General features: G+C 40.7%; 1 pseudogene; it reads right to left on the bottom strand.

The window, feature by feature from the left end:
- Positions 1–1,458: 1,458 nt before the first annotated feature.
- The window catches only part of LOC117199969 (CCAAT/enhancer-binding protein gamma-like), a 37,703-nt pseudogene continuing 11,548 nt past the window's right edge, over positions 1,459–27,613 (bottom strand).

Genomic DNA, 27,613 nt, shown 5'->3' with positions numbered 1-27,613 from the left:
GGTATCAGGCTCCCTGACTTCAGACTATACTACAAAGCTACAGTAATCAAGACAGTATGGTAATGGCACAAAAACAGAAATATAGATCAATGGAACAGGATAGAAAGCCCAGAGATAAACCAACGCACATATGGTCACCTTATCTTTGATAAAGGAGGCAAGAATATACAATGGAGAAAAGAGAGCATCTTCAGTAAGTGGTGCTGAGAAAACTGGACAGCTACACGTAAAAGAATGGAATTAGAACACTCCCTAACACCATACACAAAAACAAACTCAAAATGGATTAAAGACCTAAATGTAAGGCCAGACACTATCAAACTCTTAGAGGAAAGCATAGGCAGAACACTCTATGACATAAATCACAGCAAGATCCTTTTTGACCCACCTCCAAGAGAAATGGAAATAAAGCCAAAAATTAAAAAATGGGACCTAATGAAACTTCAAATCTTTTGCACAGCAAAGGAAACCATAAACAAGACCAAAAGACAACCCTCAGAATGGGAGAAAAATTTGCAAATGAAGCAACTGACAAAGGATTAATCTCCAAAACTTACAAGCAGCTCATGCAGCTCAATATCAAAAAAACAAACAACCCAATCCAAAAATGGGCAGAAGACCTAAATAGACATTTCTCCAAAGAAGATATACAGATTGCCAACAAACACATGAAAGAATGCTCAACATCATTAATCATTAGAGAAATGCAAGTCAAAACTATAATGAGATATCATCTCACACTGGTCAGAATGGCCATCGTAAAAACATCTATAAACAATAAATGCTGGAGAGGGTGTGGAGAAAAGGGAACCCTCTTGCACTCTTGGTGGGAATGTAAATTGATACAGCCACTATAGAGAACAGTATGGAGTTTCCTTAAAAAACTAAAAATAGAACTACCATATGACCCAGCAATCCCACTACCGAGCATATACCCTGAGAAAACCGTAATTCAAAAAGAGTCATGTACCAAAATGTTCATTGCAGCTCTATTTACAATAGCCAGGACATGGAAGCAACCTAAGTGTCCATCATCAGATGAATGGATAAAGAAGATGTGGCACATATATACAATGGAATATTACTCAGCCATAAAAAGAAACAAAATTGAGTCATTTGTAGTCAATTTAGGTGGATGGACCTAGAGTCTGTCATACAGAGTGAAGTAAGTCACAAAGTGAAAAACAAATACAGTATGCTAACACATATATATGGAACCTAAAAAACAACAAAAAAATGGTCATGAAGAACCTAGGGGCAAGAGGGGAATAAAGACGTAGACCTACTAGAGAATGGACTGGAGACTACGGGGAGGGGGAAGGGTAACCTGGGACAAAGTGAGAGAGTGGCATGGACATATATACACTACCAAACGTAAAATAGATGGCTAGTAGGAAGCAGCCGCATAACACAGGGAGATCAGCTCTGTGCTCTGTGACCACCTAGAGGGGTGGGATAGGGAGGGTGGGAGGGAGGGAGACGCAAGAGGGAAGGATATGGGGATATATGTATAACTTTGTTATAAAGCAGAAACACACCATTGTAAACAATTATCCTCCAATAAAGACGTTAAAAAAATCATGGCATGCAAGAGAAATAAGCACTGTAATAAAAATGGGAAAAAAAAGGAGGTCTTTATATGAGGTGGCTCTAATGTCACAGCAGCCTATATAAGCAGTTCAAAATCTAAGCCTGTAAATGCGTCAGGGTTATAAAATTGTAACCTACGGACAACCAATCACAAGTAGCCAAGTAGGCTTTAAGCTTTAGTCAATTTCCTCGCTTTGCTTCTGCCTTTTCTCTGTAAAAGTCTCTCCCCAGCTCTTGTTGATGGAGAACTCCTAACCACCTACCATTTGGAGCTGCCCAATTTGAACTGATTTTTGCTCACAAATTCTTAAAATGTTTAATATGCCTCAGTTTGTCTTTTTAACAACACCAAAGCAACCTCAGAAGTTAATGATTGCCTAAGGTCACATATAAGGGCAAAGGCTTACATCCCAATAAGATATTTCTGAGTGATTCTCAGATGGGCTCAACTGAAAGATGACTTACTAGTCTTTAGTTTCATTATGCTACTATTCTGACTAGCATTCCTACTGAGTCTAAAATAATGGACTACAGACAGCCCCCAACTCAGGATGGTTCAACTTAAGATTTTTGGATTTTATGATGGTGTAAAACTGATACACATTCAGTAAAAACCATTTTTCAAATTTTGATCTTTTCCCTGGCTAGTGATATGTGGTATGATACCCTCTTATGATGCTGGGCAGAAGAAGGGAGCCACAGCTCCCCATCACACATGCAATCACAAGAACCAACAGCCAATACTCTTACAACCACTCCAGACTTACAACATTTTAGTTTTTCACTTTCAATACAGTGCTCAGTAAATTACACAAGATAGTCAACATATTATAAAATAGGTTTTGTGTTAGATGATTTTGCCCAACTTTAGGCTAATGTAAGTGTCTGAGTGCTGTCAACTGAAAAAAAAATGCACAGCATGAGGGTCGTGAGTTAAGTTTTATATGGGACAAAATGAGGACTATAGCCTGGGAGATAGCCTCTCAGATAGCTCTGACAGACTGCTCAGAAGAGGTAGCGGGGGAGGTCAGCATACATGTGATTTTAGTGGAGGGAGACACGTTCAATCTAGCACACGTTTTGGCAGAATCTTGCTGCTAGTCACAAGAAGCTTGCTGCTAGTCATGAGGAACAGATGTCTGTTAACGATGTGTTTTTCTAGATATGAGAAGATGCAAGAACTTGGGCTCATAAAATCTTCTCCTGAAGATATCTAACTATCTGAGGGCCTGTTCTGCCAGTTCTTCCCAGAGCAGAGTGCCTCATTCCTGATCTCCACCCTGAACTCCTTTCAGGGTGTGCCGAAGGTCAGCAACTGCAGTGTCTAGTGACTTCATTCTTATAGAACCAGATAGCGAGCGACAATTTTCAGTTGGCAGTGCCCCTCATGGCCATACATTTGACGATGGCTTGGGAGGCATTTCATGACCATTTTGTCCCACAGTGCATGGAATGTTCATTCCTAGGCAAGGATTTCATTGATACCACTCAATGTGCTATTACTGGACTAGGCCCTATTAACTGTAGCCAAAAGCCCCTGGACCACCTGTCTTACTAGTCCCTTATGGTCCTAGAAATGATTCCCTCTTGGAGCTTCTTCCCATATTGAGAGTTACTATTACAATCATTGATCTCATACAGAACTATATGTCTGGTCAACTTCAAGTCACTTAGTCATCATTTTATCAGAGGTTCATTCACACATTTGGTAATGTAAGAAACAACAATCTTGTAAAATAAGCAATACAAATAATCTAGCTAGTAGTATTAGTAAGGTCATAAGTAAGAATTTAAGCCAAGAACTTCCATTAGGTGCGACCCAGTGTATCCCCAGGTCATTTGACTTAGTCTGTTCTGTACCAGTTCGTATCTTTAAGGGAAGTGATATATAGGCTTATTCATAAGGCACCCAGCCCAATTTCCTAGTGTTATTAAGCTGGAAATCCTTAGTATGGTTTAATTGTTCCCAACATAAGGTGGGGAGGGGGGTGGTCTTAAAAATCATAGCCTGATGTTAGCCATATAAATCCAGCGCACAACTGAGGGAAGTTACATTCTTTGGCTGAAAATTTGCTCCTTGCTCTGATTGAATTTGAGTACCTTTAAAAGAAAATTTATATTTTTGGTGATGGTTAGAGCAAGTCTCATTGATTGGCCAAGAGAGGGAGTCCCAGGAAAGAAATACATTTGGTTTGTAAGCAAAAGTGTGAGCAATTATCAAAGTAATTGGTATACAGGCCTGATCCATCATCTTAGGTAAGCTGTCTACTTCAGATATAGTCTTCTTCTCGTCCTGGTCTTGTAGTTTCTCCCCTGTTTAAGCATCACTTTTAAGATGATTTTGAGGTCAGCAGTCCTCTCCATAGGCCAGTCCAATGCAAGGGGTCAACTTCCTTAGTTTTACTGTGCATGAGCTGGTTAAAAGTACCTGATAAGGGTCCTTCCCATTTAGGTTGGAGATAGTCCTTTAAATGATGTCTTTTCCAGTATGCATAATCTCCTGGTTGCAGTCATGGGGGCATCTTTTTTTTTCCCCCTTTGGGAAGTCAGGATTTATTAAAAGCATCAAGCTCCAGGGCATTTTTTTTTTTTACCAAATACCTTTAAAAATGTTTTTTTTATCCCCACAAAAATCCTTATCATTTAAAACCAGATATTCAAATTACATGGCTAACATTTTTAGCTAATCAATTCTTCAGTACTGATCCTAGAAAACAGCCTTCAGTGGATCTTTGAATAATGGAGATTCAGCCACTGATACGAGTGGTGTAGGTGGTCACACCTTTAACGTTCAAGCCACAAGCTGTGACGTTTGGAAGGGGTGAGGTCTACTGTCCTGCATTATCAGAATTTGTCATATTTTCAGTACTACTGGGTTGCACGTTATCTGCGAGGTTTTGTGCATGCTCAAGAAATAAATCTTTCAGTACACTTAATTCCTTAGCAATTTACTTTTTGCTTTCAACCGTTCATTCTCTTCCTTGAGCTGATTCACTCTCTGCAGCGTATCCTGCGCTTTCAGCTGGCTTTTCAACAGGCTCTTTTTCACCGCCATGCTGTTCCTCTCTCTGCGCTGACGTCACGGTTGCGATCCACGGGCAAACACTTTTTGCTCTGCTTGCTTGGAGGCACAGCTCTGCCTCCGCCCCCAGGGCCAGCGGGCCCCAGCTGAGGAACCTGCTGTAAACCGCTGGCATGAGCCTGAGTATGAATGACACTTATTCCATTCACGCCCGGGGTACTGTTCTGCTGCGATAACTTGCTCATTTGGGCACGCTCCCTCGACAACACAGAACTAGTAGAAATGAGGACAAGGTGATCAATGGTTTCCACACTAAACTGCCAAAAAATCAGCACATGTACCTGAACCCCTGAGGGTACTGCCCATCTGCTTTGGAAGAACAGATTCTCCTTCCCCTCAAACATGCATTTCCATCCTCTCCATCTAGACACCTCTGCTGACAATTTTCCTTACTGTGTTCCCTCCAAGCATGCTAACGAAGCACTTTATTTTTTGCCCTCCTCTGTTCTGTTCAACTCATGGTTGCTGCACGTTCCTCCAACCCGTGTTCAACAGTCCTCCAGCCCGCCAGCCCCCAAGCGGCCTCCACTCCAAGCGGCCCCCGCGGCGCAGCCCGACCCAACCCTGGCCTCGCAGCCCGACCCGACCCTGGCCTCGCAGCCCGACCCAACCCAGGCCTCGCAGCCCGCGAGTCAGCAAGGAGTGATGGTTATGAAACAGGCAGCCTTTGCCGGTTCCGCAGCCGCCAGCCGCTTCGCCTCCCCGCCGGGGCCGTGTGCGCCCCAGGGGCATCTTATCTTCATCCAAAGATAGATTACTGAGGTAAACTTCAGAAGCAAACTTAGAGTGTCCTCAAAATAATTCAATTAAACTTTACAATAATGTAACAGCAAGGAGCTACAGGGAAGTGAGTCTTAGTAAATACAGACCTCAACTAACAAAACTATAATTTAATGTCCACTGAAACGATCTTTTTCTAAAATTACCCTCATTTCTACCAAATATAGCCAAAATAAGACTAATTTGTTTGCAAAATAAGTCTGGTTTCAATAAACTTGGCCTGATGATCTATACAAGTGTAATTGATCATATAGGTTCTTTTAAAGTTGGCTTTGCTGGAACTTTTTAAGCAATCTCAAATTTTTAAAAGGCCTTTCAAGGGTAGGAAAGCTATGCCAAGGGCTTGTCACTGATTTTGCCTTGGAAATTTTTGAGTGAATTTCTCCCTTTTCAAGGTCCTCAAAATATCTTGAGATTCCTGCACCTGTTAGGAGGTGGCCTTCCTAATTTACCTGATAAACGTGCTGGTAATCCACGAGTTTCCAATCTCTGGAGGGATCAGGTAGAGAGAAAGGATATATGTTTCAATTCTGCTTACAAAGGCATAATTTACTAAATTGATGTAAGTCATAATTAGCTTAAGGGGAAGGGTTCCTTATAGCTGGAAAAATAAAGATTAAAAGCCAATAATATTTCAGACAGAAGCCATAAAAAATTATAACCATATTCACCAGTTCACTGTCTCATGTAACTAATCCTTGTTAAGTTTATGAAGCCAAGAGATTTTCCATTAGAATTCTTTAATTTCTTACCCATCAGCAGTATAATCTGAAAGTTATCAGAAGCCTGCACTTGTCAAAAAGTGCATATTCTTGCTATGAATATTCTTGAAGAGGAAGCATTTTTGCAAGGGCATCAGAGTAAAACAGTAACTGTCTATGAATGACAAGACTTAAGGCACGGTTAAAGACCTAATTACCATGCAGTTGACAAAGAAACTTGGTTACTGCTATGACATAAAACATTTTAAGATAACTAGAATTATGACTGATAATACTTTACCAAGGCCTACTGATTTTTAGGAATTCCATATAATTTCTAGAATATCTATATTAATAACATTTACCCATACAATATAACCTAAGAAGATTTATTACTCATTTGACAATGCTTCTCATGTAATTAATGTACTAAATGAACCTAATTAGTTTAATATCTGTCTTTGGGAGGTTTCAGGGACCCTTTTGGAATATCCCAAAAGTTAGTTAGAGGTCAAAGGAACTTCACTGGAATTTGATTTGGGAAGTTTGTCAAAAAATGTCAGAAAGGTTTTAAAACATTTGGTCAAATAGGACCATAGATCACTGTGAAACAATACATATTCACTTAAGCAATGTGACAAAAGATTTCAAAGGAAAATACAGAACAGATCACTTAAAAGATAAACTCTAAAAGGTAAAGAAACTTAAGTTCTGTTATAAAAGCAGCTCAATGGTCAAAAAACAACTTTGTTTTCTTAACAGAAAGAAAACTGAACTCCAGTCTTGCATCAGCCTACTTTTAATAACAATTCATTTACTTAATTAAATTTATTCTAAACTTAGCCAATCCCGACGTTGCACAAAACTCTTTTCTCGGGGTCCCTTTCCACGAACTTTCCATAACTTTCTGTATCAGTATTAGTTTGTCTCTTATTTGTTCCCATGCAGAAACAACCATCTCTAGGACAAAATTACTTTCTTTTCCCTTAACAAAATGCAATTCTATTCTTCATACCTTCTTTTACTGAAAACCCACATCCTACTTTGCTACTGTAAACTGAAATATTTCTCTAATTATTTCTGGTAGCTTTAATTACATATTTAAACTAGAATACTCAACTCTTCAAAACCTTAATTTCTAGTGAAAACTAAGGATCAAGCAAATATGAACTGTCTTTTATGTTAGTATTCTATAGATTGGCAAACATAAATACCAATTATAATTTCTAAAAATATGTGCTTTCTTATAGAAAATCTCATGTGGCACCATATTTCTCAATAGTCTTAAATATCTTTAGTTTCCCTGTAAATACAAGCTAATGTTTAGTAATTAGTGTTTCAGTACCTCATTTTATTTGGGAATGACCTAGCTATTCAATAAACTTTCCTCATTTAAATTAGCACAACTCTAAAATTTCAAGTTACCAAATATCTGGAGAGATTATTTTTAAGTAGACGTTCCTAAAACATAATTACTCCTAAGACATTTACCCAAAAGCTCTTACTTCATTTACATTTTTTAAATAAAAATAATACCAAGTTTTTTCTTGCTGACAAATCTGCAACACATATAAGATCTTATTTGACTTCTATTAAACCTAGATACAGTAAAAGTATTATACTTAATATTGATGATTCTAAAGACATGTCTATACTAATTAAATTGACAAACTTTAATACCAGGTATTAACAATGAATATTTCGCAGTTCGTGTGAACCTGAAATTCATTCTGGCAGTTTCCTTTTATATTTCTGAGAATTCATATAAGCACTTAATTTCCTTTAAGCCAATTAAGTAGAGCTCATTTCCAAATTAATTGATAATACCATCCAAAGGTAAAGACATATTTATAATGCACACATAGACATATGGAAAGACACAAGCAGAGGTCTCAACTTCACTTTAAAATTTAGTCATGAATTAGGCATTACAATATAAAACTCATTCGTTTATAAATAACATTTGGAATAAGTTAAATATGAAAAGGCCTCGTCCCCCCCACCCTGTTGTTTCCCTCAGTCTCAGGAATTACAGTAGTCTAGGTAAGTATTCCTGAGAACCCTGGTAGAACATTTACATCTCAAGGCACTGGGAGAGAAAAGCAAGTTTTCCTAGAAAGACTTGTTCCCTCAGGGTCAGAATTCTGGAAAGGTGTTTTATCATGCCAGCTTTCTCTAACAACTGTGTCTGCTATAGAGTCCACTTTGGCCATTTTCTGGGCAAGATCCTCCTTTAATGCCCAATTAGGTAAGTGCTTTTAAGAGTAAGTTTTGTTTATAAACTTGGCTGGGGTGTTGGTCAGAGGCTGGCTTTCTGACACCCCTTGTTTCTGTTTGAGAGCTCTATTTCCCATCTTAAAGTTGAATTTGTTGGGGATAAAATCTACTAATGAGATTGTATGTGGGCCAGTGTGCTGCTTGTGAGCTTAACTCCTCTAGACGCCGCTCTAGAGTCATCGCAGCCCTCTTACGTGTCTCAGTTTCTCCCTTTGGTCGTCTAAGACCACCGTTGGTACTCAGATCATTGAATGGCCAATTCTTATACATGATACCTGGATGAGCACGTCTTTTAATTAATAGACAGGTTGCCCTGTGGGACCACTGCACAGTGTGAGGATTCTGCCTCCACCACTCCCATAAATTTCTGTTTCCTGAGAAAGTCGTAACCAACCGGAAGCAGTCTTATCCTCCTTCTTCAGAGCAAAGCTTTCATGTAATATCTTCACTTTTATCCCAACAAACTCAGTAAGGCAGCCAAATTCAGGAGAGGTGTCAGATCAGCCTTCTACCTAACCACTCAGCCCAGACAGCTCAGTGTCTTTCAACGGGGTGGGTGCCTTCCCTAGTATCTTTCAGCTGGGTGTGCACACCCCTCAACAGTGTCTTTCACCTGAGGGGCCAAGGACTGTTACATACTGCCAGATAAAACTCAGGATATCAACCAATATGGGAGAGCCGAGAGCCAGGGAAGAGAGACTCACCCAAATTCGTCTAGACTCTCTGAGGGAGGTGAATGGGCACAAGAGGCCTCTGCTGGTACCAAACTCTGGTTCCTCATAGAGTTCAGGCAAAGGAGAGAAGACTGCTCTGGGTCCCTTCATTAGTTGCCAAACTGTTGACTGGAAAAAAAAAAAAAAAAGCACAACATGAGTTTAAGTTTTATTTGGACAAAATGAGGACTAAAGCCCAGGAGACAGCCCCTCAGATAGTTCTGAGGAACTGCTCGGAAGAGGTGGGAGCGTGGTCAGTATATAATTTTAGTGAAGGGGGATACGTGCGATCAAGCACACATTTTGGTAGAATGTTGCTAGTCACAAGAAGCTTGCTGCTAGTCACAAGGGGCAGATGTCTGTTAATGATTTTAGTGTTCTTCTAGATATGAGAAGATGCAAGAATTTGGGCTCATAAAATCTCCTGCTGAAAGTATTTAACTGTCAAAAGCCCTGTTCTGCCAGTTTTTCTCAGAGCACAGAGTACCTCATTCCTCATCTCCCTGAACTCCTTTCAGGGTGTGCCGAAAGTCAGCAACTGCCGTGGCTTGATTCTTATAGAACCAGAGCGCAGGTGAAAATTTTTAGCTGTCAGCATCTTTAAGGTAGACTAGGCTAAGCTATGATGTTTAGTAGGTGTGTGAAATGCATTTTCAACTCGGGAAATTTTTGATTTACAATGAGTTCATTGGGATATAACCCCACCGTAAGTCAAGGAAGATCTGTATTTTCTTTTAGATCAGTATCAGAAATATAACTCACTGACTTGTAGATAACTCCTTACAAACAAGGAATTTCAGTTTTGATAAACATAGGGCCCTTGCTAGAGTCAGAAAATCCATTTTTAGCCTGTTAATATTGTTGGGAAGGAAAACTTTTCCATTCTACCCTTCTAGGTTCTGTGTCTGACTTAAGAACTGAATTGGCATAACAGATAAACAGGAGGAAAACACTATTTTAATTATGTACTTAACACACAGGAGCATTCCGAAGATGTGAGACTCAAAAGGCAGCCAGACAATTGAGGCTTATAATAACATCCTGACCTAATGAAAGTGATAGAGGTCTGCGTTTCAAAAGGGAGAGAAGGCAATTCACGGGAAGGTGAAAAGAGGAAATGAAATATTTGTCAAACAAACGTTGCCTTGCCTTGTAGGTAAGCACCTCAGGTGACTTATCTCTGGTAATAACTCTGTTCCTAGTACAGGCCCCCTTTCTAATGTAAATTACTCTTACAAAAGCGTAACTTCTACTGGTTTTTAGAGCTTCTCCTGCAGTTTCTCAAAATAATCAGCTCAAAATAATCTTATGCCAAAGAAGCATAATTTGGGGTGGCATATTCTGCTACCCTTCAATGTTTTACTTCCTTTAATAGAGCTGCAGGGAGAAACTAGGTTTTCAAAAATAGAGGAAGCGGAACAAAAAGAATAGAATGTATTTTCCTAAAAACAATCGTTTCAATGGTGTGACAAAATTAGGTGGTCTTCTCAGTGGCATGTTGTAGCATTTTGAGATTGAGCATTCAAGTAATTTAACATAATTGCATAGAATCAGGTTTTAAAATTCAGTTGAAAAATAGCATGAAGTCTCAGGTTGGGTTCTGCAGGACGCAAAGTTTAGCATGCAGAGTATTTCTTAGGGAGTGCCCTAGGGACCAACATCTGTGGCAGGGAGGAGGAAGCAGGAGTGGGCAGAACAAGAAGTGAAGATTCAATGCAGGCCGAGAAAGCCTCGTCTCCCCTGCCCCCATCCCCCAGAGAGTTACAGGATATTCAAGATTGTCCTGAACTGTCCTAAGATGTCCAGGCTTTCGTACCCCTGATCAGTTAGGTGAGAGTATAAACTACTATAGCCATCCTAGAGATCAATTCAGCAGTATTTAGTGGAACTGGGTAGGCACACACCCTGCGACTTGCCAGTATTACTTGTGTGTTCTTCAGAGAAACTCTTGTATAGGTTTATAAGGGAGAAATGGTATAACAGAATTGGAGTCTGTTGTCCGTCATCAAGGAACTACATAAACCAAATGGGGTGGAGGCATATGACAATCCTATTCAGTGGTCAGAAGCAATGAGCTAGATGATGATAGCAAATATTTAGTTAACTACTAGGGAATGATAATACTAGCTAACATTGACTGATAATACTAGCTAACATCACTTACTGTTTGCCATGCCCTTTGTTTATCTGTACCACCTTTATTCAACCCAATGCTCCATTATCATATTCCTAAATGTGGACACTGAGGTATGGAGAGGGCTTTCCTAGTGGCGCAGTGGTTGAGAGTCCGCCTGCCGATGCAGGGGACGCGGTTTCGTGCGCCGGTCCGGGAAGATCCCACATGCCGCGGAGCAGCTGGGCCCGTGAGCCATGGCCGCTGAGCCTGCGCGTCCTGAGCCTGTGCTCCGCAACGGGAGAGGCCGCAACAGTGAGAGGCCCGCGTACCGCAAAGAAAAAAAAAGATCACATAGCTAAAAAGTGGCAGAACCAGGATTTAAATGGAGAAATCCTAGTTTTGAGAGGTCATGCTTTTAACCACTACCTCAAGTATACACTTTGGGGATAAAATGTTGAATGTGAAAAAGAGAGACAAAACAAGAGCTAGCACATAATACTCTATGTAAATGTAAGGCACACCCAATATATAAATTACACCATATCTTTGAATGATACATACCTTGCCAAGGATTTATGTTAATCACTTTAGAGTAGCAGCCTTTGATGGAAGAAGGGAAATAGAAGCAGGAAGATGAAGGGGAAAAGATATAAAAAGAGGAAAAGGGCCTGGCATGCACCACTGATGCTGTACTATAAACTGATTATGAGTAAGACAACTCCCTTCACTTGGGGCCCAAAGCAAGCAAAAACGTTACAGTACAACTTCAGATCTGATCAGGTCTCAACTTACCTGATAAAAACATTTGTCATTTCTTCTGTGATAACTTACAAACTCCTGTAAAAAGGATACAAGACATGGGTCACTTCCCCCTTACTCTCAATGTCCAGCCATATAGCATTTCTCTGTTGCTTGAACACCTTGTGCCTTCCCGGGCCACCTTCCTTCACCCTGAATGTCTGCTCCTCCCCTCTGCAGCTTGACTACATTCTGCTCATCCTTCAGATCTCAGCTGAAACATGCTTTTTACAGGAAGTTCTTTCCTTGAGCCCCAGACCAGGTTAGCTCTTCACAGCACTTACTTTTATTGTGTAGTTATTTGTGCCATTCTGTTTTCATGTCTTTCTCCCACCTAATATGAGGGTGTTTTATTTCCTGTGTTCACTGTCCCTAAGCCCAGCAGGGTATTTAGCATGTATTACACACTCAATATTAAATGAATAAATTCAAGTTGTAGTTTATAAAAATGGCCGCAAATTTTTTGATGCTTATCCCTTTAAAAGATAGAACTCTATTTCCATGCTTTGAATCTGGTGCGTTTGTGACTGCTTCAACCAATAGTATGTGCTAGAAGTGACACTGTATGGTTTTGAACACTAAGTCACAAAAGGTGATACACCTTCCTCCCAGCTCTCCTGGGACAACTCCTTTCAGAAAAGCCCACCACCACATAAGAACTCTGACAACACCGAGACCACCATGCAGGAGACATCATGTGTAGGCACTCTAGACAATAGTACCAGCTAAGCCCAGCCTTCCAGCCACCACTGTCAGGAAGCCAGAAGAGCAGGGACATCATCTTTTGCCCTGCACACCAGCCTATCCAACAGTTGGGTACCATGGAATGACTTCAATTGAAGATACAAGAAGCAAAAGAATTGCTCAGCCAAGCCCTGTCCAAATTTCTGATCTACTGATTATGTGAACTATGCTAAAAGGGTTGGTGTATCACTAAGTTTGGGGGTAGTTTGTTTTGCAGCAATAGCAACTGGACCATCTAGAAACTGGAGGAGATATAAAGAAACCCTGAATATTGAGATAGCATGTATACGCCAGGGGAACAGGGTTATACATACACAGTACAGCTGCATATATTCTGGTAATATTTTTAAAAACAAAGAATCCGACAGTTATCCAGGATTTCAGGTATACATCTGTCCCCTGCATTATAAGATGTACTTTTGGTTTCCAGATACTAATTCTAATAAGGTCTTCAGTCATTGTGAAAACCCAAAAACATCCTTGCACATTTGAACAATGCACCTATAAGACTGATTTCTCAGACTCATCACGAATTAAAGTATATTCCTTCTATAACCACAAACATTTGAAAAAGAAATTACAAGAGCATCACAGGATAGTTTTTAGGCCACATCAATCAAAAGCTTTATTCTAGTTTTTGAAACTTTTAAACTTTGTTTTAAAAACTTAGAATTTAAAACTTGTACCAGTGAAGTTGGGTTTAATCAGTGTATGGGTTCAGAATTACAGGCTCAGGGGGCTCCCTCTGGAAGATGAAGAGAGAGGGAAAAAAAAAGTCTCCACCATCATTAAGGATTTTTTGTTTCTGGAGGTCTCAAATCCTGGTAATTTTCCTCTCAACTCAAACTTAGGAAAATATTGTTACTACATAGCTTGGTATTCTAAACTTGTGAGATTACAGAGCCATCAGAAGGTTCTGTAAAGAAAATCTCATTGCCATCACAATGAGTATGGGATTACAGAATTCAAACTTTTTACCCCAAATTGAGGAAGTCACCCATTCTGATAGAGTTCTCTACATAGTATTATGCATAGCATAATACTTTACATTATCACAGCTTTTATCAGGACTCTTTGGAAGATAATCTATCTCAGCTATATTCTAGTTATCTATATCTATATCTAGCTATATTTTAGTTATTTTAGCTTTAAAGATATTTTCTAATTAACTTTTAATTTTGCTTGATAATTTCAAAAGTTATAATGAACTAGATCTCTAAAGATATGACTGAAAATGGTGGAAGTCAAAAGGATAAGTATCTTGGGCTTCCCTGGTGGCACAGTGGTTGGGAGTCCGCCTGCCGATGCAGGGGACACGGGTTCGTGCCCCGGTCCGGGAAGATCCCACATGCCGTGGAGCGGCTGGGCCCGTGAGCCATGGCCGCTGAGCCTGTGCATCCGGAGCCTGTGCTCCGCAACGGGAGAGGCCACAGCGGTGAGAGGCTTGCATACCGCAAAAAAAAAAAAAAAAAAAAGGATAAGTATCTTGGTTTATTACTGTCTTACTATGCAGAATGGAGGACCCCCAAATCCACCCCCATCAGGAATTTTAATGGCTGATTTGCTGATGCTCCCTATATCAAATAATGGCATCAGCAATTATGATGATCTAAGTTACAAACTATCTAAGCCCCAAATGTCCACTCTGACTTCCAGATACCCATTCCATCACCAAATTCCACCACCAAAATTCAGCTTCTACAAAAGGCAACACTCCTACACTGTTGTTGGAAATGTAGATTGGTACAGCCACTATTGAGAACAGTATGAAGATTCCTCAAAAATCTAAAAATAGGAATACCATGATACAGCAATTCTACTCCTGGGTATATATCTGGAGATGAAAACACTAATTCAAAAAGATACATGCACCCAGTGTTCATAGCAGCATTTACTATAGCCAAGACATGGAAGCAACCTAAGTATCCATCAACAGATGAATAAAGATGTGATATATGTACACAATGGAGTATTACTCAGCCATAAAGAATAAAGTTTTACCATTTACAATATGGCTAGTCATGGAGGGTATTATGCTTAGTGAAATGTCAGAGAAAGACAAAATACTATATGTTATCACTTGTATGTGAACTCAAAATGAGTGTATATAATGAAACAAACCGACTCACAGATCTAGCAAACAAACTAGTGGTTGCCAGTAGGGAGAGGCAAGATAGGGGTAGAGGATTAAGAGGTACAAACTACTATATATAAAATAGGCTACAAAGATACACTGCAGCACAGGGAATATAGCCAACATTTTATAATAACTTTAAGTAGAATATAACTTAAGAATTTGAGTCACTGTGTTGTATAACTAATATTGTAAATCAACTATACTTCAAGTAAAAAATGAAAAAGAATTCAACTTCTACATATTCCTTATTTTTTTGAAGAGTTCAGACTTTTATTGTCTGATTTCCCAACTTCAACTTCTTCCGTAAGTTTTGGCCTCGCCAGAATTATCTTTCTAGAACATAGGTATGATCATGCCAATCCTCTGGCATCCACATGTCTTAACCAAAATAACCGTTATGTTCCTTAGCCCGATATTCAAAGCTCATCACAAACTTGTCCCGGGCTCTAGACTGTTGCGGAGTTTCAGGTTAGGCATTTCTAATTCTTATCTCAATCTAGAGCCAACCCTTAATCAAAACTGAGTTTTAACTTTGGAAGATTGATGGCCCATGTGGATTTTATTTTTAATGAATTGACTTAGTGGTCTTACCCTGCCTTGTGTGCCAACTCTCCCTGACTCCATCAAATATAACAGAAATCATCAGGGGAGGAGGCTTGGCTCTAAACAAAGAAATTTGGAGTAACTAAATTCACTGGTATCCTTCTGAATAGCTCGCTGACAGACACAGTATTTTCTGAGCTCGTTTTAAAGTATTGTTTACACTGGTCTATGGCTATAAAACTGATTGTGACAAAGCCCAAGACAGAAACTGGAAGATGCTTGCGTTCCTCTCAGGAGATTGTGCAATGCTTGGAGAAGTCACCAGGGGGCGCTGCGCCTCCCTCCACCTCTGCATCTCAAGCATTCCCAGCACACAGCTACAGACTCTAAACTTTCAAGACAAAAAAAGAGGAGCTAGAAAAACGTAAAAATCCGTGGGGCAAGAATGCAGGAGTGGAAGGCAGGCCAGCTGCATGGGTGTGTGACCCGTGTGCAAGCACAGGGCTCCACATACAGAAGGGTCTGTCCTTGGTTTAATGCTCTGTTCTGCCTTGAAATTTAGTTTTGTGTGCAAGGGCTCCACAATTTATGTAGGCAGTTCTGGTCTGAGGGTTTGGAGGCTGGCGCTTCAAGCCATATCTAACCTTCCCTAAGGAAGGATTATGACGTTGGATTTTCTTCAACTTTTTACAACCCAGGTCCAGTCATAAAAATCTTTCAATCCCATTTCCCCCTAAAATTGGTTATATGGTATTGTTGGGCTGCACCCCACAGGCCTGCAAGCCTTGTTGCCCAGCCTCGAGACCAAGGAAAGAGCCTGGAAACAGCAACAGAGACTATCAACAGTTGATTGGATAGAGAATCTTACCAGTCTGAAGCAGAAGTTCCTGGAGTAACACCCCACTGTGTATGGCAGACACCAGGAAGGACACAGAAGCAATCTTTGCTACTCGGGGAGAAGGAGGCTACCATTTACAGGTGAAATTGGAGTCAGTTTGGCTTATCAGTTACCAAGGAAACCAGCGGCCGGGACAGTGGGCAAGCACTTGGGCAGTTACTGATTAAGCCCTATCATTAAGAGGATTGGATAGCCTTGTGAGGGATTTATAGAGAGCAAGAGAACAGTCATCTTGAGTGGCCTGAGGATACACTCCACCCCTACGCACCCCGCACAACCCTTACAATTTGGCCTGCCCCTCTTCCACGATATCCCTGGGGTCAGGTATGTAGAGGTACACAGCAACAAAATACCACAAATGCAATACAAACAACAGCAGCTACAGAGTATCGAGTGTAAGGTACCTAGGATGCTAAAAACAGTGATTTGCCAAGAGGTGGGAAAATTCTGGAGCCAGGCGCCTGGCATGCGGGACAGGAAAGAGGAGAGTCTTCAGTCATCCCCACGTAGTCACATTAGCTGGGTCGATTTTTCACGGCATCTTACTGCTCATCCAGCAATCAGACTCACTTTGCAGTGAGACCACAGTTGTCACCTTGTCCTCAGACAGACTAGGGATGAAATGTGAGTTGCTGGACAGGCACAATACAGGGGAGATCATGACCATTAAGCCAATTACAAGCAGTAAGAGCACTCTGAGAAAATACCACCCCTGCCTGTGGTTTTGTCCTGGCCTGCAGTACCACACCGCCTGTCCACCCTCAGTCTCCACAGCCGGGGCCGAGGACTGGAGACCACATATGTAAACAGACCACAGTGTTAATGTGACGGTACCTCTCTCCAGTAAGGGGCCCAGATTACTATAGTAGTTTTGGATGTAGCCAGGTAGAAGCCAGGTGAGATCTGTAAGTCCCTTTCTAACCCTATTCAGCAAACCCAAACCACTGGGGCTTTACCTGCCAATCCTAGGGCCATTTTATAGTGTGTTCCCCCGGCGGGGGGCTGTGGGAGGGATGGGGAGTGGTGTAGATCCTGCAGCAAGGGTGAAAGTGAATCATTGTCCTGACCGATAGTTGACCATTGCCTAGTTGCCTCTGGGTTAACATGGCGTAGCCACTGGCTTCTTCAGTTATAGCTCACAGGGTTTGAATTAGCTTCCCCGTCCACACGTGGAGAGAGCAGGTTTCCATCTCAATGGTTGTTAAAGTAGCCCACTCACCCTTTCTGCTAGCCCGGCAGCAGTGGGGTTGTAGGGCAGGTGGAAAGGTCAGTGTGTCATTTTTATCATTCCATGCCTGAACTTCCTGGCTGGTAAAGTGGGTTCCTTGGTGGCTATTGAAGGACATGGGGATGCCATACATCACACACAGCTGTTATAGATCCCCAACTAGTGGTTTTATTGAGTTGCAGGATGACTTGGGTGGGCCTTTTGTAATGTCTGCCACCTGTTGTAACACTGTAGCCCACATGCAGCTGCCGCTCCATCACACCATCCTTACTCTTCCTCCTTCCACAGCTCATAGCAGAAGCCCAAGGGTACTCTTTCATCACTTTGCCATTGCCACAGGCCCAAAGCAAACCTTTCTGGTTAACTGACCACATCCAATTCACAAGCCTGGCCCTGCGTTAATATCCCTAATGCCTGTGTCTGTAATGGTTTAGGTTATGCTTGTCTTACCCGACCAGATAACACCCAAGTATTTGATAGATAATCCAGGTCCTTGCATTTTGTCTGTATTCACCAGCCAGCCCCGTGCAATCAGACAAGCCACAAGTGCAGGGCTGCTACTTTTAATACTAGAAAGAAACTCTGAGGTTAACAGGATATCATCAATATGGTGGAAGAGAAAGACATCTCTCATGGTAGTCAGCTGCCTCTGAAGGGAGCTGCTCTTCATCTCTATCCTGTGGGATAAGGACCTTTATGACCTCATCCCAATCTTCCCCTTCTTCAGTGCTCTCAGTAGGTCCCACACCTTGGGAGCCCAATTTGGACGGGCCATGACCCTCTGGACTCTCTTGCCGACACCCCTTCCTCAAGGACAGCCACCACAGGGCCCCACTTACTAGTGGACAGCCAAACCGGGGTTCCCCCTGCAACTGTCCATTCCCCGCTCTTATTTCCTGACGTCTTGGTGCTCATGGGGGTCTCTTTGGCCTCCTGGCTGGCTCGTCAATTGTTGGGCTGCACCTCACAGAACTACAAGCCTTGTAGTTGCCAGACTTGAGACAGAAGAAGGAGCCTGGAAATAGCAACAGAAACATCAACAGTTTACTGGACAGGGAAGCTTACCACTTCAAAGCAAAAGGTCACGGAGCTACACCGTGTAAGACAGACGACTGCAAGAACCTCTACTACTGCCAGGAGGAGGAGGCTACCATTTATAGGGGCAAGTGACGTCAGGTTGGCTCATCAGTTACCAGGGAAACCAGCAGCTGGAGCCGGGGCAAGCACGTAGGCAGTTACCAATTAAGCCCTATAATTAAGAAGACTGGATAGTCATGTGAGTAAAGGAGGGTCTGGTCAAGCAGGGGATGCAGGGAGAGTAAGAGAAGAGTCATCTTGAATGGCCTGACCATACAGCTATTTTGCCAGTGTTCATTTTATTGTACCACTTGCTAACCCTGGGCAGCTGGTTTTCTGTGATTTTCTGTGATTCCTTCAGTGAACAAAAGGATCCAGGTGGAATTTACCTCCTTTTGTTTCCCATGTGGTTATTTTCCCATTCTTTTCTTTTTTTGGCAATATTATTTTTTAATATTTCTCAGCAGTGATGATGGAATAGGCTTTATTGTTGGGAGCTGGTTTTGAGTGTTTTGGCCTAAAGATTCAGATGAAGAGGTTGGTTCAGCCCAGCAGTTTAGAGGTGCTTAACCCTTCAGCTGAGTTTATGAGCCCATTATAACTTAGGTTTCTGAGTATTTCTGGTTCCTAAAGCTGAAATGAGTCTTTTTGGTTCTCAGTGGTATTTTATTTCCCACTGTTGTCTTATCTGTCCCAAATAAGACAACTTTCTCAAAGCACAAGGCTTTGAGAAAGTTCAACATATTTTGGCAAATAAACAGCGCAGCTCCTGATGGAGACCTGATTGCAAAGTGAAATCACACCGTGGGATCCAGAGCAGCCGATAAAGGGTCAAGGCACAGCTTGTCACTTCTTCCTGTTTGACCTAGATTCTCTCTTTAAAATCCTAATATAAACTCTGTAGGGATTACGATATCAGCTTAAATGGAACTGGAAATCACCCTTCTGCAGCAATGTCACTAAGAAGTGGACACGAAGTGTTCTTAATTCATGCCATGTAGCTGAGGAGACAGTGACACGAAGCAAACTGAGAATCATGCAGTGTCATAGGAAGCCAATGGATAAATTATTTTGTAGGAGTTATAATGATATTAAAATACTATATCCCCTTAAATCATTTCAAACTATATGCACAATTCGCTTTACAATCAAATTGTTATTGATGCTTCTTGGTAAAGATGGGCGATAATGAACAGATCACAGCAGCTCACCATATTATAAGCTAGTAAGATGAACAACAACAAAAAAAGAATAGATGAAAGCAGTCAAAAAGTTCACAACAACAACAACGAGACAAGAGAAAAGCCATGACCTTATGTCATACATTTAGAAGATGACAACCAAGAAAAGAAACAGAGGAGGGTTAGTGAGGGCTCTTCTCCCCTCCCTCCCCTCCTGCAAGCATCACTGTTGAGTCAGAAAAGTCCTGAGACTTCTGCTTCTACCTTCTAACTATGGAGAGAAATAGACTAGTTAAATATTGTTACTGTCTTGTGACTAGGGAAGGGTGGGGGAGTAGGAAAAGCTACTGGGTAGATGGAGGAAATGGGAAAACCTGGACTGACTCTCTGGTAGAACACAGGTTCCCAGAGCTCCAGGCCAAGTTTGAGAAAGAATCTATGTCATAAAAATATCTACCATGAAGTAGAAGAAGCTCTTATTAAAGGGGTAAACTCCATTCGTGAAGATTTAACACAATCTCAGAGGAGATAGCAGAGTATTTTTCCAGGAACAGCTGCAAACAGATTTATCTGAGTTGTTCTCACATTCAAGATACAGGAAAGTGGCTAGACCTCAATTCCCAGTCTTCAAATAGAATTCAGAGGCAGGGTAGATTAATGAACTAATTTGAGGCACAATATGAAATTTATATTTGAATTTACAATAATAGATATAATAGAAATTACATTTCTTCAACCTCCATAGAGCCAAAAGCCTCTCTCTTAACCTAGCCGTGAAATTCAAAGAGTGAAAAGTGCCCTAAAACCCAGGAAGATGAGAACCAACTCCCTTCTCAGTGGTGACTGCCATGAGGCATTCTGATGGGAGATCCAGAGATCATTAAGAGAGATTAGTGAAAAAAAAAAATGTAAGAACACGACAGTGGATCAGGGAGAGTGAGCATTAAGAAGAAAGTGGGCAGAGAAGGAACGAAGGGAGTGAAATCTCCAAGGAGCCCCATCAAAGGTAGGGCAGGGTCTGCCTGGACCACCACAGCACAGCCAAGTTAAGGGGCACCACCTGGGGCAGAGTTTGAGTGCCAATCTATCAGGAAATATAACAAGATGAAGAAAACCACCCAGAATTCCTCTTCCAGACAACCATGTATGGTTGGAAGAAACGTTTTGATAACTTGTGTTAAAAGATAAACTAAGGGCTTCCCTGGTGGCGCAGTGGTTGAGAGTCCGCCTGCCAATGCAGGGGACACGCGTTCGTGCCCCGGTCCGGGAAGATCCCACATGCCGCGGAGCGGCTGGGCCCGTGAGTCATGGCCGCTGAGCCTGCGCGTCCGGAGCCTGTGCTCCGCAACGGGAGAGGCCACAACAGTGAGAGGTCGGCGTACCGAAAAAAAAAAAAAACAAAAAAGATAAACTGAGGCATATTTAAAAGTTTAAGGGTTTATTTGCGCAGAAATAGATTCCAATCAAGCATCACCAAAACACAGTGATTAGGAGCGCTCCACCGATAGGAGCCAGGAGAAAGAAATTAATTATTTGATTGCCTGTAGCTTAAAGCCTAGTCAGCTGTTTGTGATTGATTGTCCTAAGCGTTTTGATTTTGTAACCTTGAGGCATTTACAGGCTTAAATTTTGGTTTGCTTACATAAGCCCCCACTACATTAGCGCCACATCAGTCTAAGAGCTTCCTTGTTTAACTATTTTAACGCTTTTTTGGGGTGGGGATTGAGAACTCCTAAAAGATGGTCCCAAAGGAGAGGAGGTCAGGTTAAGAGAGCGCCTCAATATTTGGGGCCAGGCTGGGAGTGCTCAGGACATGGAGGAAAGACAGTGAACTTTTAAGCTAAGAAGTGGCTTTTCACTTTCTCAGCTTAAAAATGAGATTCAAAAGCTTCAGCTGAAATTGCAAATACTTCCTGAACTTCACCAAGAACCTGAAATGCACCTTTGCAGAAAATTAGTAGAGGAGGGTATTTACCACTTGCAAATAAAGAAAAAAATAACTTCCCAAACTGTATGAAAACACCTGAATACTTATCCACGGGGATGGCTGAAGACCTGGAAAAAGAATGAGAAAGAATGACTTCCTTCTATCAAGGGCAGATTATCTCCAGTGAGAAAAACCTCAAGAAAGATGGTTGGCAGCTCTGTCAACTGAGAGAAAGCTCAGAGAGCTAAGGTGGGGAGGGGTGGGGTGGGGGGAGATCATAATAGACAAAATTGGTGGAAACAGTTTAAATTCCAGCTTTTTCCAAGTGGCCCTTTTGCCCCTGCAGTTCACGTATAGTCCTGGGCAGAGGCCCGAGAGGATCAGGGGAACCGCTGGATAATCAAATCCTCGAGAAAAAGGGTAACAGTGTGAGGACCCAAGGAGCCAGGAGACATGCAGGCTTTTTGTTTTGTTTTGTTTTGTTTATCACCTAGTCTTTATTCTTTTCTTTTTATCATCTTTATTGGAGTATAATTGCTTTGCAATGGTGTGTTAGTTACTTCTGTATAACAAAGTGAATCAGCTATACATATACATATATCCCCATATCTCCTCCCTCTTGCGTCTCCCTCCCTCCCACCCTCCCTATCCCACCCCTCGAGGTGGACACAAAGCACTGAGCTGATCTCCCTGTGCTATGTGGCTGCTTCCCACTAGCTATCTATTTGACATTTGGTAGTGTTTATAGGACATGCAGGTTTGATTCAGCTTTCACAGCAGGGACCCCTGAACATCCACAGCCACAACAGGGCATCTGTTTTCTCTTTTTAAAAATAATTTTATTTCTTTTTAGTTTAACTGTGGTTATTTAACTGATGCTAGTTTTGCTCTTATTGAGGTTTGATAGAATTATATTTCCCCCAAAAAAATGTTTTGTGAGTAATTAATACTTATGAACATCTTATTTCAACTACCCTGAACACTCTAGAATTTGTTAAATATAATTATAAGTATAGGGACTTCCCTGGTGGTCCAGTGGTAAAGAATCTGCCTTCCAATGTAGGGGACGCAGGTTCGATCGCTGGTCGGGGAACTAGGATCCCACATGCCGCAGGGCAACTAAGCCTGCGCACCACAACTAAAGAGCTCAGGCGCCTCAACGAGAGCCCGCGTGCCACAAACTACAGAGCCCACGTGCCCTGGAGCCTGCGCGTCACAACTAGAGAAGAGAAAACCCCACACCACAACTAGAGAGAAGCCCGCGCACCACAACGAAAGATCCCGCATACCTCAATGAAGATCCCGCATGCCACAACTAAGACCCAATGCAGCCAAAAATAAATTAATAAATAATTTTTAAAAAAAAATTATAATTATGGCATTTTGATTGAATAATCCAAAATTGAAGTTTTATGTAACCAGGTGGAGTCATTTTAAATAAAAAAGACCATTTTTTTTTATTATTTTTTTTTATTGGAGTATAATTGCTTTACAATGGTATGTTAGTTTCAGCTTCACAACAAAATGAATCAGTTATATATATACATATATTCCCATATCTCTTCCCGCTTGCGTCTCCCTCCCTCCCACCCTCCCTATCCCACCCCTCCAGGCGGTCACAAAGCACCGAGCTGATCTCCCTGTGCTATGCGGCTGCTTCCCACTAGCTATCTACCTTACGTTTGGTAGTGTATATATGTCCATGCCTCTTTATCGCTTTGTCACCGTTTACCCTTCCCCCTCCCCATAGTCTCTTCATTGCAGCTCTATTTACAATAGCCCAGAGATGGAAACAACCTAAGTGTCCATCATTGGATGAATGGATAAAGAAGATGTGGCACATATATACAATGGAATATTACTCAGCCATAAAAAGAGACGAAATTGAGCTATTTGTAATGAGGTGGATAGACCTAGAGTCTGTCATACAGAGTGAAGTAAGTCAGAAAGAGAGAGACAAATACCGTATGCTAACACATATATATGGAATTTAAAAAAAAAAATGTCATGAAAAACCTAGGGGTGAAACAGGAATAAAGACACAGACTTACTAGAGAATGGACTTAAGACCATTTTTATAGGTTATGAGGATGTTATTTAAAATACGTAAAAGTCATTTAATTTACCTCATTAAGTTGCATTGGTTTTAAAAGCAATATGCACAACCACCACAATACTGGAGCTAAACTTTTTATGGTTTAGCCTAAATTTATAGATTAATTTAGAGGAGTTGACATTTTGCAACCATTTGCATTTTATTTTGCAATTTCGTTTTAATCTTTGTTATTTTGTTCAGGTTATTCTATGTTGTTTAATGTTTCTAAACTTTATGTAGTCAATATGAAAGTTTTCTCTTTAAAAAATTAACCCGGTTACTTATTTTATATAATATGTACAATTAATGTGTTCCAGAATTTCATTTACAATTCAATTGTTCAGTAGTCTGAATGCATTTTTCTGTAGAAACACTGTCAGATTCTATGATTAAGCATACCTATGCTATATAAGCATACCTATAGCATACCTATACAAGCCTGTTTAAACCTCAGTGCAACTGAAATGCTATACATTCAAGGTGAAGTAGTAGATTCTGTGCACTACCTGGTTAAGAAGCAATCTTAAAAGTATCTTTCATCTCATGTTTGACAAGAACATTTACCTAGCAGAGGATGAGGAGGCAGACGGAGGCTTGTGTGAGAAGGATGAAGAGAACTCCCAGAAAATTCCAAGGGCTTCAGAGTTAGTGGTACTGGTTCTCAACTTTATATTTTCTTTTATGTGGGTCACACTGCATTTATTAGCCAAGACTAAGTTCATTTTGGTAACATCCGATGAACCTAAGAGAGAGAGAGAGAGAGAGAGAGAGTTGTCTTAAGGTTACTAGGCACAAATTGAGTATAGTAGAAACGAGTTGTTAAAGAGACTGTGAGAAGGCAATTATCTGAGGATTTACTGAACCATGACAAATGAAATGGTGAAGAAAAGAGGAGGACTTTTACTGAGGGTTGAGACACATAAGTAAAATCTTGATTATTTTCTGACCTGACTAGGCTTCTTTTTCCAGAACAATGTAATATTTCCAATGTTTATAGTTACCCTGCTTGCCCTATATTGCCTATTTATAGATCTAGTTTCAATTTGTTAGTTTTTCGCTTTTTTGTTTTGTTTTTTACTCACGAATCCTTTCTGAAGATCCTAATGGCAAGGCTGCTAATGACTCCCTTCATAGAAGGCAGAGGACGGAGGGTCCAAATTAGCTCTGTTTTTGTTTTTTAACATCTTTATTGGAGTATAATTGCTTCACAATGGTGTGTTAGATTCTGCTGTATAACAAAGTAAATCAGCTATACGTATACATATATCCGCATATCCCCTCGCTCTTGCATCTCCCTCCCACCCTCCCTATCCCACCCCTCTAGGTGGTCACAAAGCAACAAGCTGATCTCCCAGGGCTATGTGGCTGCTTCCCACTAGCTATCTATTTTACATTTGGTAGTATATAGATGTCCATGCCACTCTCTCACTTCGTCCCAGCTTACCCTTCCCCCTCCCAGTGTCCTCAAGTCCATTATCTACATCTGTGTCTTTATTCCTCTCCTGCCCCAGGTTCTTCAGAACCGTTTTTTTTTTTTTTTTAGATTCCATATGTATGCGTTAGCGTACGGTATTTGATTTTCTCTTTCTGATTTACTTCACTCTGTATGACAGACTCTGAGTCCATCTACCCCACTACAAATAACTCAACTTTGTTTCTTTTTATGTCGAGTAATATTCCATTGTATATGTGTGCCATGTCTTCTTTATCCATTCATCAGTTGATGGACACTTAGGTTGCTTCCATGTCCTTGGCTATTGTAAATAGTGCTTCAGTTAACACTGTGGTACATGACTCTTTGAATTATGGTTTTCTCAGGGTATATGCCCAGTAGTGGGATTGCTGGGTCATATGGTAGTTCTATTTTTAGTTTTTTAAGGAACCTCCATACTGTTCTCCATAGTGGCTCTATCAATTTACATTCCCACCAACAGTGCAAGAGAGTTCCCTTTTCTCCACACCCTCTCCAGCATTTATTGTTGGTAGATTTTTTGATGATGGCCATTCTGAGTGGTGTGAGGTAATATCTCATTGTAATTTTGATTTGCATTTCTCTGATGATTAGTGGTATTGAGCATCTTTTCATGTGTTTGGTGGCAATCTGTATATCTTCTTTGGAGAAATGTCTATTTAGGTCTTCTGCCCATTTTTGGATTTGATTGTTTGTTTGTTTGTTTGTTTGTTTTTGATTGTTTGTTTTTTTGATACTGAGCCCCATGAGCTGCTTGTGTATTTTGGAGATTAATCCTTTGTCAGTTGCTTCATTTGCAAATATTTTCTCCCATTCTGAGGGTTGTTTTTTGATCTTATTTATGATGGTTTCCTTTGCTGTGCAAAAGCTTTTAAGTTTCATTAGGTCCCAATTGTTTATTTTTGGTTTTATCTGCATTTCTCTAGGAGGTGGGTCAAAAAGGATCTTGCTGTGAGTTATGTCATAGAATGTTCTGCCTAAGTTTTCCTCTAAGAGTTTTATAGTGTCTGACCTTACACTTAGGTCGTTAATCCATTTTGAGTTTATTTTTGTGTATGGTGTTAGAAAGTGTTCTCATTTCATTTTTTTACATGTAGCTGTCCAGTTTTCCCAGCACCACTTATTGAAGAGGCTGTCTTTTCTCCATTGTGTATTCTTGCCTCCTTTATCAAAGATAAGGTGACCATATGTGCATGGGTTTACCTCTGGGCTTTCTATCCTGTTCCATTGATCTATATTTCTGTTTTTGTGCCACTACCATACTGTCTTGATTATTGTAGCTTTGTAGTATACTCTGAAGTCAGGGAGCCTGATTCTTCCAGCTCGTTTTTTCTTTTTCAACATTGTTTTGGCTATTTGGGGTCGTTTGTGTTTCCATACAAATTGTGAAATGTTTTGTTCTAGTTCTGTGAAAACTGCCAGTGGTAGTTTGATAGGGATTGCATTGAATCTGTAGATTGCTTTGGGTAGTAGAGTCATTTTCACAATGTTGATTCTTCCAATCCAAGAATATGGTATATCTCTCCATCTCTTTGTCTCATCTTTAATTTCTTTCATCAGTGTCTTATAGTTTTCTGCATACAGATCTTTGTCTCCTTGGGTAGATTTATTGCTAGGTATTTTATTCTTTTTGTTGCAATGGTAAATGGGAGTGTTTCCTTAATTTTGCTTTCAGATTTTTCATCATTAGTGTATAGGAATGAAAGAGATTTCTGTGTATTAATTTTTATCCTGCTACTTTACCAAATTCACTGATTAGCACTAGTAGTTTTCTGGTAGCATATTTAGGATTCTCTATATATAGTATCATGTCATCTGCAAACAGTAACAGTTTCACTTCTTCTTTTATGATTTGGATTCCTTTCATTTCTTTTTCTTCTGTGCTGTGGCTAAAACTTACAAAACTATGTTGAATAATAGCAGTGAGAGTGGGCAAATTTGTCTTGTTCCTGATCTTAGAGGAAATGGTTTCAGTTTTTCACCATTGAGAATGATGTTGGCTGTGGGTTTGTCGTATATGGCCTTTATTATGTTGAGGTAGATTCCCTGTATGCCTACTTTGTGGAGAGTTTTTATCATAACTGGGTATTGAATTTTGTCAAAAGCTTTTTCTGCATCTATCGAGATTATCATATGGTTTTTAATCTTTCAGTTTGTTAATATGGTGTATCACATTGATTGATTTGCATATACTGAAGAATCCTTGCATTCCTGGGATAAACCACACTTGATCATGGTGTATGATCCTTTTAATG

This window comes from Orcinus orca, chromosome 3 (assembly GCF_937001465.1).
Source record: "Orcinus orca chromosome 3, mOrcOrc1.1, whole genome shotgun sequence".
NCBI classification, from domain to species: Eukaryota; Metazoa; Chordata; class Mammalia; order Artiodactyla; family Delphinidae; genus Orcinus; species Orcinus orca.
The sequence above is the reverse complement of the archived record's forward strand: the minus strand, read 5'-3'. Positions and strand labels throughout refer to the sequence as shown.